At 39.8% G+C, this 10,992-nt stretch overlaps 1 protein-coding gene across 3 annotated transcripts in view; it reads right to left on the reverse strand.

Moving 5' to 3' along the window:
* Positions 1-10,992, reverse strand: part of LOC147262287 (uncharacterized) — a 38,910-nt gene that overhangs the window by 26,113 nt on the left and 1,805 nt on the right. The gene's annotated exons all lie outside the window — the stretch shown is intronic.

Here is a 10,992-nt window from a genome sequence, read left to right on the forward strand (position 1 = left end):
GCCGGACATGATTGCTGTCATGAAGCTGAGAGCTTCATGCTGAATTATACCACAAACTATTTTGTTAATTGAGAAAGGAAGCAGATTTTTTTAATCAACTGTTGTTGTTTTTTTCTGAAGTAATGAGATGATTATGTCATTAATTCAGAAAAACAGCAATTATTTTTCTCGAGTAAATGAAATACACTCCCTACTGCCATTGCTGATTGCAATGACTGTCTTTATTTCTTTTTTAATTTTCATATATCACCCAGATGGAGTGACCCATTTCCACATCAACTTTCACACAGAGATGGCAACAAACAAGGCTTAATCCCCAAGTCATTATAATCATTATATGGTTCACATACACAGTAAACATCAAGAATCAATTATATATATATATATATATATATATATATATATATATATATATATATATACTTGCAGCATTTTAAACATCAATAAATTATCACTGCATTAATTATACAACACGAGCTATATATTTAAGTGGTGCACACAAACTAAATTACCACAATCATGAGCCACCACTTTAGATCTGGAGAGAAATGAGCTTGGTTGCTTGAAATGGCACCAAACTGGAAGACAGAGAGTTATAAGGTTGAAAGATTACAAGTCAGAGATGGTGATTTAGGAGAAACACATGCTGATCATGTTAAACCTCCAAGGCAACTGTGATTACTAGTAGGAGTGTGTGTGTGTGTGTGTGTACACTCCTAATAGTTGGAGTGATTAACACTTGTGAGAAGGATTATGGGGATTAGGGAAGCAGCAAGCCGTATACAGTAAGGATGAGACAGATGAGGCTGACATTTGGACCCATCCATTCTTGTCCAACTGGGATGCGACACATCGCCTGAATTTGAAATAAAATTGTCAGCATACAGCATGATTAAGGACAGGATGTTGGATTTAATAAATGACTAAAATACTATTTATTAAAACTGCAATAACAATATAAACAGCATTTCACGTCTACTTGGGGCTGTGTAAACTCTTCACATACAAAGAGAGAATGGTCTTTGAGGTTTTGTTGCTAGAAGTGGGTTGAAACAATTATAGCATTTAAAAAAAAAAAAGCCTGCACTGCCGCGCCAATCTGACGTCTTTAGGGCAACACATGACGTGCTGCAGTTGTGCAACACCACACACTTACCTACCAGCAACACAGGCATTGTAAGACAGATAGGTTATTTGCAGTCACTTAAGTTTGTTTGGCGCTTTAGTGGCGTGACATATTAATCCCTTAAAAACTAACAACAGACGACATTGCTCAGGACATCAATTTTTAATGTTTTAAAAAGCTCTTACGAAGTGATTTGCTCTGGTTTGTTTCACTATGGAGAATAGTTGGGGGATGTGCGTTGTTGAAAAAATGGAAGGGCTGTGTGTTGGTTAGCAGCTATTCTCACCACCGTCAAAGCAGCTGAAAGCCTGCTTTATACTGCTGCATCAAATCACTGTTGTAACCTATGGCGCATAACACAGCAAAAAGTGGAGTGTTGATTGAACTCCCGCAGAGTTCATTTGAACACTTTTTCAGGGTTTATATAGCTCCACACTCTACAGAGTTAAATTAACGCTTTCAAAATAGTTAATTACTTGACACTGTGTCAGAGTTACTACTCTAACTGAGCGATTTATCCTTAACACTGAGTTAGAGTTTGTTTTTAGCTAACTAAACTGGGTTAAATTAACACTAAAGGATTTATCCTTAACACTATGTCAGAGTTCTTTTTTAACACACTAAAATGGGTTACAACAACACTACTTTATGTGGGTAGTTCAAATTAATATTTATTCAATAATTTAATCTAACTTTGATACAATAATTAAAATGACTTCTTTGACAAATAATTCCAAGAAACGCATTTTCAAAAACATTTATTTTAAAAGGCTTTTCTCCCATGCAGTCAATTAATACGTAATAAATGAAGGTATATTGAGCAAAGTTTCATCTGTAGCTCCATGTGAGCTTTGAATATCAAAGGGTTTGTGACATTTAAGTTCATTTGTTTTTATTACACACCTTTCTTCTGTTCGTAATACTTTGAACGCATGGTGGTGTTCATCAGAGTTCTCTGAATATAGTTTGGGTGTCCATAAAAAAAGGCATCTTCAACCAAAAGTACATCAAGTATTTGACAAAAGACTGGCATGTCTTCACCCAACTTGTTGAGAAAACATCTTTTGACAACAACATTTCAAGTATTTCACTGTTGACCACATTCTGACAACAGATCAACTTATACTGAGGTCCAGGATAATAACCATGTTCACCTCTTCAATGTGAAATCAGCAGCTGACTGCTGGGATAAACTTCCTTTCTTTCTTACTGTCCCCTACACTGCACCGTACACTGACACCTGACACACACCTCCCTAGGAAGCTTAGTCCATGTCACATCCATGTTGTCGTCAGCAGCTCCATCTCATAACATGGTATGCTAGCTAACCAGAACAGAGTGCTGCAGGGACAACAGATTTTCATAGGCCAGCCTGGAAATTCGCATTGCGACGGGTTCTCTCGACACAATGGCAGTGGAAGTGGAACTTTTTCATTGGATTTTTGACCCATTGCTGGAAATAAGCTCCGTGACAAATAAAAGCATCTGAGAGGTACATATTTGGTTCAGCAAGTCAATCTTCACAAATGCACACCACTTTTTTTTTTTTGATTTTACAAGCCTAAATGCAATGGTCAGAAGTACTAAGCTAACATTATGCTTTGGACAAACTACACCACTGATACTGGACTTTCTGCAACAACCTCTGCAGTCTTGTTTCGGCACTTGATTGCAACCACCATTGCACTGCGTACCCACATATTTTACACTTAAGAAAAAAAAAGTTAAAATAACTTAAGTTTGTAAAAAGAACAGACTTTACTGCAGACATTTATTCATAAAACCCAACCACAAGAACAAATTACTTTAAGATGAGAGAGCCCAGCGTTCAAAAATCATTTTTATTTCCAGGTTTAAGGACTCTTTACTACTGTGGTGGTGACACGCTAAACTGTGACAGACAAGTACTGATTTGATCAGTTACATCCGCATTTACCTTGTCGTGACATGTAGAAATGGCTGCAGCGATTTCAAATATCCATGATGCTGTAATGCAGCCGTCAGCTAAAACATTTAAATTCTCTCACAATTGGTAAATACTAGTAAGTTCATAAAGAGCTTTTCTTTAAAAAAAAAAAAAAGTCTGGGAGAAAAAGTTTTGATCGACTATACTCAACAATGAGAGGACTTGCCGCCGAAAAACACCTAAGGGTGCCAAAAATGTTGAATGGTTTCAAGCTGTCTCAGAACAGAGGAATGCTTTACCCATTTATTTCATGTCACAGATGTGTAAGAGAGCAAGAAATGCATCCAACACTCCAAATGAACATTGTCAGGTGAAGGTCTAACACCGAAATGAAGCAGTTTTATTGAAAGTTGGAAAGTGTTTGCAAGTTCTTATGTCTGGAACCTAAATCCAACATCTCTGCGTATGAAAGACACATGTGTCCGCTTAACAAGATGACAGAGGAAACACATTCCTTCTGTCCTGATGAGTAATATTGCAAAGTGTGTGTACTTTGTGGTTAAGATGAGAAGAATTCAATCTGTCTATGTGCACACTCAGACACACACAAACAGTGTAAGAGGCAATCTGCAGCTCAGTCACTATCAACCTAATCCCTAATGCGGCATCTTAGAGCACATTAAATTCTGTTATATAATACACAACACTGCATACTGCCACACACACACACACACACACACTGTCTCTACTCAAGTGTGTGTATGAGTGTTTGTGCTTCAGGCTGACTCCCCTCTAGCGTTTCTGGTCATGCAAAGACACACATTCCGTGTTTGAGTGTATCTGCATCCACAATCTGCATATTTTTGCGTGTGTTGTACTGTTGCATGCATTGTGTTTGTGTGTTTGTATGTGCGTGTTTGCGGAGCACTGCAGCATACAAGTCCAATTATACAAGCTAAGTATGGAAGTACAGGGTCACATAGGGCAGAGGGGCTTTCCTCTAATGAGAGAGTCATGATGGATGAGACCTCCCCTCATAAGGGGGCTTGAGTAATCTGTAGAAGAACTTCAAGTAATGCCATCTTTACATTTTCTTATGAGGTCTGACAGTAGCTTGCCGTTTAAGACAGAACGTTCCATCCATCCATTTTCAATACCACTTATCTATTTAGGGTCGGTTGGGGGAGCCGGAGCCTATCCCAGCTAACATTGGGCGAGAGGTGTGGCGGGGCTCACCCTGGAGGGGTCGCCAGTCCGTTACAGGGCATAAGGAGCAAGTAGGGGTTCAGTATCTTGCTCAAGGATACTTGGACATGGTCAAGGGGAAGTGAGGATCCAACCAGTGACCCTTGGGTTGCAAAACAGCCACTTGGTACAGCCTGAAAAATTAGCATACAGAATATTTTTTATGTCTCCTCTAGGACTTCAGCATGACTGGGAAAAAAATATTGATGGTCAAAATTCACGGTCATTGCAGGCATACGTAGCAGAGAACAACAACTGCATTGCTGTATTTGTAGTTTGCGCTGAAAATTGTTCAACCTACACCGCTAAGCTCAATATTATGAGCGAAAATCCCCGTGCAACTCAGTGAATTATTCTATCACAATACACAACAGTGGCAGGCTATAAAAGGATTATCAATATATTGCAAGACTTTTAATCTCAAATAAATCAAAATGTAAAATAACGCTAAAAAGGCAAGCAGGAGGGATTGTGTATTTACTCACTGTCAGCATCACAGAATTTGTAAAAAACAAAGTCTTACACATGAATTAAACTTTTGTGTTGGAACCCACTGACACCTGAGACTTAAATGTTAATATTTCAGCCTATTAACTTCAAGCTTGTGTATGAATTTTGATGCCTTCAAGCCTTAAAGCAACATGAATCAATATTTCTCTTATCAGCATGACTAGATGTAATACACAAGGTGTACTTAACAGCGATAAACCCACCTCACACTGCACTTCCCTGTACATTTACAGTACATTTATCTTTCAGCCTTATGTTTTTATTTCATTTAGCATGATTTTTTTTTTTTTGCATACTCTCACTGCTAAATAAACCTGTTGTCGAGTACCTGCACAGCGCCAACCACATATATTTGGGAAATAATTGGCATGTAATTTGGGTACCAAATTTCCTGGGGATTACAGGAGAAAAAATAATTGATGATGATGTGATCGCAATGATCAACCTCATAAGGGATGATGAATAATACTTCTGTTTTACTAATGTTGGGTAAACACTTTAAATAGATCGAACAGCAGCATTTTTTTTACGGCTGCTAAAATCTAGACAATTGGTTAGACAAACCTTTGTCAGTTATGTGAAAGAAATTGAGAAGCACTAAACCAGAAAGTCCTGGACAGATGTCTCAATAACGGCTTTACGGATACAAGATGGAAAAATGGCCAGAATGCTTTAAAAAGTTACGGCTTTGACACTTTATACCGGAACAGACAAGTACTCATGACGAAGCTAACGACCGCTTAGTATATCTCTCTCTGCATTTCAAATAACATACCAGTTTTTGTCCGTGGCAACATTCTTGCACTTCATGATGGATGCATACTGAGCGTGCTCAACGGACAGAACATAAACGCCAGTGACTTATGGCCAAAATACACTTGGTCCTTCCTCAATGCATACTGCTGGCGTAGCGATGTTCATTACAGTCAATAAGTCAAGAGCAGCTATGTTGAGCATTTTTTTGTTGGCAGGTCTATTTGTCTTTCCTTACCCTAGAAAAAGTAGAGTAAAAACTGGTAACACCGTCACAAACGTCAGGTATATTTTACCTGATGTAATATTCCCGATAAAATACAGTTTTCATCAAAATATATGAAAGTATGACACTGTATGCCAAACTGAAATACTCTTCTTTAATTTCCCAAATATGCAATGTCACATAAAATGAATGAAAGGTACAATGGGGGACCCTATAAAATGACATGACAAGAATCTTGTCACCCAACGTTAGTGTTCTGGGGTTAACAAGGGATGACGCGGTCCTCCATTGATTAAAAAAAAACAACTCCATAGAACTGATTCCATCTCTGATGTGGGGCGATATCAACTTCAAATTGACAGTCTTCCATTATGCATCGCAGAGTGATCAGGTGTGCCTCAGGTAACATGCTGGCCCAGGTGTCCGTGTCTGGCTAGCCTTCTGCTACATTACATTTATGTATATAATTTCATCTTGTGGCTTTTACAAATTTTATCAAACCAAATAGAAATAGAGCAACAGCCTATGATTACATTTCTGATAAAGTAATGTAATAACGGTCAATGCTGTTCGATGGTCAAAGGTGCAGCGCTGTAGCTTTAATGGTGGGAAGAATCTTACATTTAGAATTTAGTCATTTCAGAATGACGGTAGTTGAAATATAAATGCAAACAGTACTTTTAAGCCGTTGTGAATAATTCCATACATGCTTCTTTGTTCTCCAGAGCTGTTTGCTTCCAAAATAAATCAACTCCCAACTTTCAGTACATCTGCACAGCTACAGTTCAGCTCTCACAGCCACAACATCATCATCCATCAACTCTCACAGCTCAGCGGGGGTTTACAGATTGAACAATCCCCTCTGATTGGATTCATGTTTCTCAGACTCAGCTGTGTGTGTGTGTGTGTGTGTGTGTATGTGTGTGTGTGTGTGTGTGTGTGTGTGTGTGTGTGTGTGTGTGTGTGTGTGTGTGGTGGGGGGGTATTTTGCATGTGCTTGAGTGATTTTTTTTTTTTTATCTCTGTGAGCGCCAGTTGTGTGTTGAAGGAAAGCAGGGGTCAAAGAAGACAGAGGGGATTTGAAGGGTGAGGAGGTCGGATCAGGACTGGGAGGCCTCTGGGACAGCTGAGGAATAATCCTCAACTAGCAAATGCTCATCTTGAGATGTCCTTCAGCACTTCGAGTGTTTGCAGTGGCCGGAGAAAACTGGTTTCTTACAGTTGTCACATGCCATAAAGTTTATAAAGAAGAAAACTTATCTAAAGGGAAAAAGTTCTCTCATCACTCGTTAATTAAGTTGGAGTAGCTTCTCCATAACTTGGTCTGAGAGCTGAGATGAAGCTATTGATCTTTGAGGGGAAACCAGGGCTATCGTCACAGCCAGAGAGAAAGTAAAAGATGATGAAACAGGAAGGAAAAGAGGGAAAAATATGGATGAGGATCAGACACCAAATCAGTAAACCAAACATCGCACTGGTTGTGAATCTGGGGGTTTAAGTGAGGAACTGAGCTTTGGGTGACTCCCTGCAGCTTTGATGTTAATTTAGGAGTCAAGCAGCAACAGCAGATTAGAAATAAGAAGTCTGACAGACGAACATGTGCGGTGACACTCCGGGAGATTTTGGGACCCCTGTAGCTCAGCTGATCTTTTGTTTGGTCTGCATCGTGAAAACCTGGCTTCAGTTCCGGTCAATAACCAGTTAGAGAGGGATCAGTGACTGCTGCTTCAAGAAAAGTCCTAAGGAGTCAATGGCCGGGCAGCAAGATGATGCAATGGAGCTTTAACCCTGTTTATCTGTCAAAAAAACAGTTCTACAAAGCTTAGATTTGACCAAGAAAAATATATTTTAATTCAAACGGGGGAAAAAAGGTCAAGATCAACTCTAAAAACAACTAACAAAAAGAGGGATGAATTCACTTCATAGCACCACTTGAAAAATACCGAAAGTTGCTTTTGAGGATGAGTGATGCTGCAATATGGCACTACATTCTATTCATGATGTGTTTCACTGAGCTGTAATCGGGGGCTTAGTTTAAAACGCTTACAAATGGTACACTTACAGTACACTGACCTCCACAAGAAAATAAAACCATAAATGACAAAGAAAAGGAAAAGGCAAATATTTCAGACAAATTTGAAAGCTTAAATCAACACTCAGTCGAACTGTCAGCCTCAACAACCTCAAATCAAAGAACAGTGTTTTTCTAATTTTTCAGCAGTTTCCTTGAGACGTGCTCACGCTCAGGAAATATCGTGTCATGAACACCATCTTGTGGTTATTTGTTAGTATTGCAACTTGTTACCAGCCCTGTGCATGAATTGTCAGCTTCCTGTCTCTCAGTGAGACAGGAGAAAGTGGAGTGAGTCAGGTTAAATGACGTTTGTTTTGTGAATGACTTTTGACCTCGCGGAGCCTTTCTAAACAGAGAGAGGGACGCGATGTTGGACCACATGAAGAGGTAAGGGGGACACCAATTCCCTGAGCAGCTCCCCACTCAGTCTTTTGACAAACAGATTTGATTACTTCGTTGCAATTTGATCTGCTTTTTTCATCGTTTTATATTTGACAGCGCTGTTGGAACACTGTGTCCATACTTCCGTACACCCTCTGGATGTAGAAATATGTCAATATAATCTGGCAGTAAGATGTGAAAATGACTTTCATGAAAGTCTTAAGTACATAAAACAAAAAATAATAAGAGAAATAATATAATAAGTAAAAAAAAACAACTAGATATACTATGATACTATGCAGAGTAGTTGCATGCTTCTATCACACTGACCTTGACCTTTGACCACCAAAATATTTTCAGTTCATTCCTGAGTCCCAGTGGATGTTGCTACCAAATTTGAAGAAATTTATTGTGAAAAAGAAATTTATTCAGACTTGTCATGTTGATGAGAACCGGAGGAAGTGACGGACAGATCAATGTATTGATTGAAAATCTGAAAAAATTATGCTTTTCTATGTTAAAAACACAATTGGATTGCTTCGTTTTGGACCCGACCTGCATCTTTTCTTCTTTTTTTTTATCAAATTTTCTGAACATTAACTTTGAAATTAGATTCGAAACTAACGAATCAGTGGCTTTAAAACATTTTAAAGAGGAAATCAAATACAGGGTCCGTAGATAATGAATGATACATCGATCGTATTGTGAAAATAAACACGATGCCAGTTCGTACCGTGTTGTCTTTATAGTTACATCGGTAATTTTCGACATCAAATACATTGAATTTGATCACACAGGAGAAGGGAAGCACGTTAGAGTATTCAGCACCACACTAGACTGGATAGCTCCTCACCAGGATGATACACAAATCTCATGTGAAAAGATTGTATTGTTTGAGCTGATGATGGTATGTTTATAACAATTTACACATACCATCAGAGATCAACAGCATTACTAGTCGTCTTATTATGTAAGCATTGCTAGAAATCTTGAAAAAACACGAGAATATTCTTAATTTTATTTAAAGTTTCAATATGACCATGACAGGCATTCTGAAGTTTTTCCAGTCTTGAGAATTATTGAAGCAGCATTTAGATCATCTTTGAAGAGGCTTGATATGACCCAGGTCCATCCATCCATTTTCAATACCACTTATCCATTAAGGGTCGCTGAGGGTCTGGAGCCTATCCCAACTTACATTGGACAAGACGCAGGGTTCACCCTGGATGGGTCGCCAGTCCATCACAGGGCCATCAGGAGGAATTAGGGGCTCAGTATCTTGCTCAAGGATACTTTGACATGGTTACCAGGGGAAGTGAGGAATCGAACCAGGGACCCTTCAGTTGCTAGACAGCCACTCTCTCTCTGAGCCATGCCGCCCCCATGGTCGTTGTCCTCCTCCTCTGCTTTATCTGGTGGGTCTGGGTCGTGGGGGCAGCAGCCTCAGCAAGGAAGCCCAGACCGTCCTCTCCCCAGCCACTTCCACCAGCCAGCTCTTCCAGGGGAATCCCGAGGCGTTCCCAGGCCAGCCGAGAGATATAATCCCTCCAGCGTGTCCTGGGTCGGCCTCGGGGCCTCCTCCCGGTTAGGCATGCCTGGAACACCTCCTGAAGGAGGCGTCCAGGAGGCATCCTTACCAGATGCCCGAACCACCTCAACTGACTCCTCTTGACATGGAGGAGCAGCGGCTCTACTCTGAGCCCCTCCTGAATGACTGAGCTTCTCACCCTATCTCTAAGGGAGAGCCCAGCCACCCTACGGAGGAAACTCATTTCGGCCGCTTCTATCCGCGATCTCGTTCTTTCGGTCATTACCCAAAGCTCATGACCGTAGGTGAGGGTTGGAACGTAGATTGACCAGTAAATCGAGAGCCTCACCTTCTGGCTCAGCTCCCTCTTCACCACAATGGACTGGTTTACCCCCATGGTCCTATCTGGCAAAAAAACCACAAGGGGGAGCTAAAGGGCAAACAGTGGCCTGCCAGGATGCAACTGTCAGGATTCAGACTTCCACTTATTGTTTATTGACCCTTATGGTGAAATTCAGTCATCACTTTAGGGAATTAATATAGTATTTCATATCACACCTAACTGCACTGACTTGGTAAATTAGGAAAAACGCCATCAATTTTCAGCCCCTGCTGCCAGTGCACCTGTCAACCAGGGCCTCTGAACAATGAGTAAAAGAATAATCTTTTCTGCATTACGGAGGAAAACCTATTCTGTTAAATGTAGCCACCAATATTAAATTCTACAATTCTTCAGTTTCATTTCGCAGATGCTTTTGTCCAAAGCGACGTACAACACAAGCAAAAATTTAGACTGGAGGGAAAAACCTTAGTAAGGACAACAAAGTGGAAGGAAGGAAAAAATGGAGCTAAAGCTGACATTTGAATACCAACGACAGGCATCCTGCCCACAGATGTTTCTTCTTCTTAATAGTTGTACTACTACTACTTCTTACTACTTCTTAATACCATGAATTCTCATTCTAAACAGACTGTAACAAGCTCTGCATTATCAAAATCCTGCCCACAGATGTTTCTTCTTCTTAATAGTTGTACTACTACTACTTCTTACTACTTCTTAATACCATGAATTCTCATTCTAAACAGACTGTAACAAGCTCTGCATTATCAAAATCCTGCCCACAGATGTTTCTTCTTCTTAATAGTTGTACTACTACTACTTCTTACTACTTCTTAATACCATGAATTCTCATTCTAAACAGACTGTAACAAGCTCTGCATTATCAAAATCCTGCTTAGTAAA

The sequence above is a fragment of the Aulostomus chinensis genome, chromosome 4 (genome assembly GCF_037954235.1).
Source record: "Aulostomus chinensis isolate RoL2024-O1b breed Wild chromosome 4, RoL_Achi_v1.0, whole genome shotgun sequence".
NCBI classification, from domain to species: Eukaryota; Metazoa; Chordata; class Actinopteri; order Syngnathiformes; family Aulostomidae; genus Aulostomus; species Aulostomus chinensis.